General features: G+C 33.6%; 1 protein-coding gene across 1 annotated transcript in view; it reads right to left on the reverse strand.

Annotated features, from left to right (window-relative positions):
- Positions 1 to 5034, reverse strand: part of LOC106874719 (cell adhesion molecule-related/down-regulated by oncogenes) — a 315401-nt gene extending 310367 nt beyond the window's left edge. Inside the window, exon 1 of the mRNA XM_052974960.1 lies at positions 3890 to 5034. The gene's annotated coding sequence lies outside the window, so the exon portion shown is untranslated. The remainder of the gene's footprint in view (positions 1 to 3889) is intronic.
- Between the last annotated feature and the right edge of the window lie 2330 nt (positions 5035 to 7364).

Here is a 7364-nt window from a genome sequence, read left to right on the forward strand (position 1 = left end):
AGGAAGAGGAAAATGGCACCGATGCCCACGAGGTTACATTATATATATATTGATATATGTATATAGATGTATATGTATATATATATATATTAATAGATATATATAAACACACACATCGGCATATAGACATATACGTACACACTCACACGTATATATATATATATATATATATATATAGAGATATATATATATATATATATATACATATATTCATACATGCATTCTATATATATACACACACATATACGAACTGACTGAAACGTAGCGCACAAAAGTTTACTTAAACTTCGACTAGAAATGAAAAGCAAAATCAACCTCTCCCATATCTGCATTCAGAATATATTGAAATGATCCTAAGACTGCAGAATCACGAATGGAAACATTAGAAAACTGTAAATTCGTAAAGTGGGCTGTTAGAGTTAACTTTATCACTCACATCTTTCACCTCATTCTGTTATTTTATTGTCACGGGTGGGGGTGCAATTACAGACATAGCAATCAAACTAGATGCTGTTGTCGTAGCTAAAAACCCTGTTGAACTCTAAATCGATCTGGCAATTCACCCGTGACATATCGTTTTTCCCCGCCGATAAAGTGTAACCTGGACTATTTTATCCACTGTGAGATTTTTTTTTTTTGTCCTTTTCAAAAACGTAGGGTGCCAATTGAGAATGTTTAAGCTGCACTTTCTGTAGTCCAACATTGAAAAAAAAAAAAAGGATATATCTAAAAACCGTAAGGCACATTTTGTCCAGTATTCAATTGACAGATTTTGCCATCACCGCGTCAAATAGGCTTGCTTGTCGATATGAACACGTTGCATTTACTCTACAATGTTGACAGTTCATACGTATGCAACCCGTTGATAAAAGTACTGTCGACGACAGAAGGACCGAAAATAACACGAGGGTGCAGCAAGTTACGCAAATGTTTCTGATTTCTTGAAAGTTAAACCCAAGACCAACTCATGTACAAGGTGTTCTGAGGTAATGTTTTTGCAGTGAGCGATTTGAATTTATAGCCTTCCAAGAAATATCCCAGCTTACCAAGAAAAGCTGACAAGGAGTCAAAAGAAATTTTAATATAACATAAATAAAAGACAGTATAACAGCAGATACGACAGAGAGTCAGGCAGTTTTTTTTATAATTTTCTTGTAAAGTTTTGAGTTTTCATCGAACAAGTTTCAGGTAGATCATACAGGTCGATACAACAGTCAATATAAAAATCTTCACCCGTGAACAAAAAAAAAAATAATAAACCAGCCTACTGGGTGTTAACGAGATCTTTATATTGACCGATACAACATTAAATATGCTCGAATATTTTTACTGTTTAATTCCGAGTCGGCTTGACTGAGCAGACTCAAGATCAAAAGTTTTTAAAGACCATTTTTGTCTTTTCAAATTATCAAGTAATAAATTGTCCAAATTGTGTCCTTTCCCTTTCAAGAGAGTAATGTAAATGGCCCTTAGTCTTTCCTCTTAGACACCGACTGAATACTTTTGTTCCATTTAATCTAGCGATTTCATACAAAAATAAATGAATGAATAAGTAAATATAACTACAAGTAAATCAAATATAAAGTTTTAAGAAAGATAACTAATGACACCGACGACACAGGAACTCAAAATGTAGAGAAGTAAATGCTGTGGGTTAATAAACCAATATTTGATCCAGTATTTATTTTCGTCCTTTCTACGTTATGAATTCAAATTATTCTTTTCCTTTTAAAATGTTCAGATAAGAAAGTTATTTTCTTTTTTCCTAACTTTTCGTTCACAACCTGATTTCAACCGACCCTTTTAGAAATGATTTTTCTTTTCCACTCATTTTACTTTTGCCCCATGAAAAGACTTCAACTCTTTCTAATCACCAAGTAAAATGAAATACTGAGTCCCATGTTATGGAATCTGAGTAAGCTTCAGACGTGACCATTGTCAAATTAAATATATTTTGTGGATATTTTTTCCTTTTTCCTCTCATCATTATTTTTACATAAGCAATAACTACTTGTAATGAAGACGAAGGGAGAAGTTGTGATACTCGTGTTTCTCTCAAGAGGAAAAATGAAGACCAATGATTGAATACTAGAATATCTAAGAATTTGATTTAAACTTGTAAATAAATTAGCTAAATGAGTATAGCATAAACAAGTTTTCTCTTTCACTTTTGTTACTTGGATTTTTCAGACTATAAAAGAAATTATAAAGAAATTATTAAGTAGGCATGTATGAATATGTCATAATTTATGTAAGAATTAGTTTTGTATTGAGAATGTATGAATGAACTTTATTTGATCCTAATATCTTACAGGTATTTAGTTTGTTGACACTAAGAGGTAAATATGACGGATGACAGATTGGGAGATCGATCGGTTGATCAATAAAGACATCACTTTATTTTGATAAGAAATCAATAGACTGATAAGAAAATAGATAAGAGAGGGACAAAATAACTGTTTTCAGTACGATAGATATAAAAAGAGACGAACTAGGTTTTGTAGAGTGACGTCTAGATAGTGATATCCTCCAGTGGTGGAAGAGATTAAATAAAATAAACCTTGAAAATGTCATTTCTGATTAAATTTGTTTCTTTTCGAGATGTTAGCTTTCAATACGAAAGAGGGAAAGCATGTTGCTTTATATATATTTACAGTTTGAACAAAAGATTTTGTGAAAATTTCAGTTCGAAGAAGTTTTTTGGAGGCTATTTTATAAATAACTAAAAACTATAAAGAAAACATTAGTTCAACTATTCACTTATTTACTATTGTTATTATTTCATGTCGATAGTGGGGTCCCAGTTCCTCTTTTGGAGAAAAAAATTAGGGCAGGTCAGCACCACTATACTTTTGGTTGCTTACAAAGGAAATGGTTTGGGAGAATTAAGAAAATCTTGCATCGATTCTTATTTGGCAGTTAAGTTAACATTTGCAATTTACTTAGTTTGAGATAATTAACATGATAACTTTTCAAGATTTAATAGAAGCCAGTAAAGAGAAAGAAAGATACTAGATTATATACTTTAAGGCAAAACAAATAGGATGAAAACAGCATTTTCTCTATGCTGTGATAATAGTATATTTTGGATATATACAAGAATATGTATAAGTATTTGAAAAATGTTTGCTTCATGTTAAGAATCAAAGAAAAAAAAAAGAGTAGTTCATATAATTATAAGGGTTTGTCATAAGAAGTTACCTACTTCCCATTTCCCGAGCATCGTCCCCACATTTAAAAGACTACTATTACTACTAGCACCAATGTAATTTCTATTGGAGAATAATTATTTACACCAAACTGAAGAAATCTTGTTGAATGTTTCCCAAGCATGACAACACATTCCTTGGTTTAATAATAAATCAACAAAGAACTTTTTTAGAACTTTCAATGAACATTCATATCATAACACACACATCCACATACATACATGTACGCGTACGTGCGCTTCTAGAGACCTTCAGTTATGTTATGCCGGGTGTCTAATTAGGGGCATCAACCCTTTATTTTAGGGACTGTGACCCAATTGAGATATGTTAAAAAGTGAAATAAGGTGACCGGACCGGCGGGACCAAATGTTTACAATCACTCCACTCTAGTTTCTCGCTACACGTGATAATACTTGGCAAAGGAAAGGGATTTTTTTAAGATGTGATGCCAAACTATGAAGACCTAGTAGAGGACTAACTGATAATAGATCGATCGCTCGTTCATGCAAACATATATATATATAACTAAAATACAGAACATTTAGCAATAACAAAACTGATCCATTACCATCTATATATATAAAAAGCGGGTAGCATATGTACACATACATATATACATTTACATACATGCAATAACAATTAGTTAAAAGAACGGATTAATATAACAAAATTTTACTTACCATGCTTTGTTAATGTATGTCCATTAAGTGTTTATGTAGAAATCCCATGAATATATTGAAATGAGAAAGTATGATAAGGCATAGTTGTTTTTGTTTATAGTTTCGTTTTTATTGTTTTTTTTTCAACGATTTGATGAATGATTTAAGTGTGTGTTTGTGGTTATATTTGTATGTACATTCAGGCAGCTTCTCTGACTGTTGTACAATTTGTATTAACAAATAGAAATTGTTTGAAAGTTGTATATTGTTAACGCATGGCGCTTTGGCTTCTTTATAAATATTGTCGATTCCTTTCGGATCATTGTCAAAAGCCCCAAACTTCCTACCAAATATCTAAAGTGTATATAGATATATAGACATATATAATATATATTAGTGTATGGAATTGAGGAGTGTGACTACTGGATGGAAAACAGGCAACGTTCAAACAACTTTATACCGAAGTGGAAATAGAAGAAAATCTTAAGAGGTAGGTATTGAATTCTGTATATGTGAGTGGGTGCGTGTGTTTGTAAAGAATTGAAAAGCAAGAGAAGAAAGTCTGAGAGCAAGCTGAAAAATATTAAAGGTTGAATTTCAAAAATGAAAAAAATATTCGCACTTGTTACACGTGTTTTGCTTTGTATTTTCTTTCTTCTCTCCTGTTGTTTTCCTTCTTTTTTTTTTTTAATCTTCCTCCAAAATATCAGCATGGAAATGATGGTAGTAATAACAATATTAAATATGATGATGATAACAATAACACACTTGTAGCAACAGTAAGTGGTAAGGGTGCCTGATTGAGATAGGCAAGAAGAAATGAAGTAAGTTCAATAGTTAGGAGAGGCTTCGTAAAAAGGTAATAAGAACTAAGTGAAAGGGTAAAAAGTAAAGCGAAAAGAAAGGCAAAGAAAACTTCAGCTCAAACTCGGAGGAATACATGAGGGAGATGTGAGAGGAAAAAAAACAGCAGCAGCAGTAAACAGCAACAGTAACAACAACAATGTAACAGCTATAACAAGAACAGCAAGTAGAAGCAACGGTAACAACAACCCCAAGAACTTTGGCTTTCTCGCCTTCTTTCTGACAACTTTTACTCCTCCGTCTTTCTTCGTCACATCTCTGCCTCCTCCGCCCTTTATATATGTAAGTAAATAAGTGAGGTGCTGCTAGTTAGCTGGGGGGAGGGCAGTACTGCTAGCTTCTTACCCTCAAGGCATCGCACCTTCCTCTCTCACTACGATGCTATTACTACGTCTCCCACCCGTACCCTTCTCTTCTTTACCTCACCCTACCATCGCCCACACTGTTTCTCACTGTCTACTTTTTCCTTTTCTTTCACCCTCTCATACGCTCTTTAACTCCCTCCTATTTTTTTTATTTAACTTTGTTCCCTTTCCTTCAGCTTCTCCTTGTTTCTCGTTCTTTCTACTCTATTTTCTTACACCCTTGCACTTTCTTTCTGTCTTCCTAAACTTCTCATCTAAGTTTCTCAATTTTCACATACTTTTTTCTCAACCTCTCTCTCTCTTTTTCTTTTCCATATTCCTTCTATCTTTCTTTCATTTGTTCTCTTAGCATTCTCGCTCTCTCTTACATTTTCCCTTTTTCTTCCATATAACTTTCTTCATCTTAATATCCCCATCGTCCTTTCTTTATGATTCCTTTTCTCCCCCTCTCTTCCTCTTTATCATTCATTCTCTTTTCCCTCACTTTTTTCCTTCTCTTCTACTTCCCCACTTCTCTTCTGTCAGGAAAACAGCAGTTCAGTATCAGGTATCATACTCCTGGATTTTTTCTCTCCCTTGTCAAAATAAAAATACCTCACTGATACCCTGGCGTGAGATAGAATGAGGAGGGAGGGGCCGACCCCGGGCCGAGAGGCGAGGAAGACAGCCAGCCAGTCCGGCAGACAGACAGACTGACGCGCAGACAAACAGGGAGAAAACTAATAGAGAGGAAAGGGGGAGCGAGAGGAAGGAAGTCAAGAAATTTACAAATAAGACTCAAATAAAGCGAAAACAAGAAATCAGATGAAATATAAGGAGAGGATGGGATTAGAAATTATTAAAAACAAAACAAAATATATAAAACAACAAAAATAACCCCCGAAAATTATGGAAGAAAATAAGAAAGAGAAATGAAGGAATTTTCAAAAGGAAAGTAAAAAATTAAGAAATATATACATATATATAACTGATAGTTTTTTGTGATTATTATAGTGAGAGAGAGAGAGAAAGAAAGCAAGTGAATTAGTGCGTGAGTGAATGAATGTAAATGATATATATGTGCCTGTATGTGTGCGTGTGGAGAGAGAGGGAGGCTTAATCATTAAAAGGAAAAAATAAAGAGTGAGATAGAGAAAGAGTAAGAAGAAAAGGGGAAGTAAAAATTGATAAGTTTGGTTGGTCGTAGTTTTAGGTTTTCCCAGCCTGTCTCTGACAGATTCACTACTACGAGAAAGAGGTTAGGGGTGCTGACAATAATTTAAATAAAAGAAAGCAAAAAGGGACAGCAAAATCGGGAAGGAGCAGAGAGAAGAGAAGATTTGAAGTTGAATCCCAAGAAAAAGACTTTCTTAGAATCCAAGAAAGAGAGTAGAATAAGAAAGTGAGATGCCACTTTCTCTGTTTTCTGTAAGAACTTTAGTCGAACCATTTTATTGTTATGAAAGATGAAACACCTTGGAAATCCCAAATCCGTGAAGGCAGAAACCCAAATCCTTGTTTCACTCTCAACCCTGCCTTCTATTTTCGTTCATAAATCTATCAAACAGTAAGAAAAAAAAAAGATCTGAAAGGGAGAGCGAGGAGGTGAGGTAAGAAGAAAAAGAACGCAAAGCAACAATTGTTAGAAAGCAAAGAAAACTGTTTGAGAATATCAGAGAAAATGTTTATCATATTCATATCAAACTGAAAATCCAACTACACACACTTTCATTCATATTTGTACATGTAAATAAGTAAAAAAAAAAAAAATGAAGAATCTGGTGTAATAATATTTAATACAGTTCTATATTTAAGAGATGAGGAATTATTTACATTATTTACATTTGACGAGTTCGATTCACGGCAGCGACCTGATTAATAATAGTAATAATAATAATATGATAATAATGGTAACATCGTTAGGAATGAGAACCCAGGTTCGAAATTTCCCCAAGACACCTGACGAAGGCTGGAGGGTATATCAGCCGAAACGTTGTGTTAACAACAAACAAGATGAGGACAAATATCCGTCAAATGTAAATAATGTAAATAATGTAAATAATATTTAAATATAACATTCATTCCTGGAATCCCTATCAGTTATCATTCCAAGCCTTGAGTTAATATAATAAATATGTCAATAATATTAGTTTCCAATTTTGGAACAAGGCCAGCAATTTGTGGGGAGGGGTAAATTGATTACATCAACTCCAGTACTCAACTGGTATTTATTTTATCTGTGGTGTATGCGTGCGAGTAGAAGTAATCGGCTTCCCTCGGATTCCTTC

This window comes from Octopus bimaculoides, chromosome 20, assembly GCF_001194135.2.
Source record: "Octopus bimaculoides isolate UCB-OBI-ISO-001 chromosome 20, ASM119413v2, whole genome shotgun sequence".
NCBI lineage: Eukaryota > Metazoa > Mollusca > Cephalopoda > Octopoda > Octopodidae > Octopus > Octopus bimaculoides.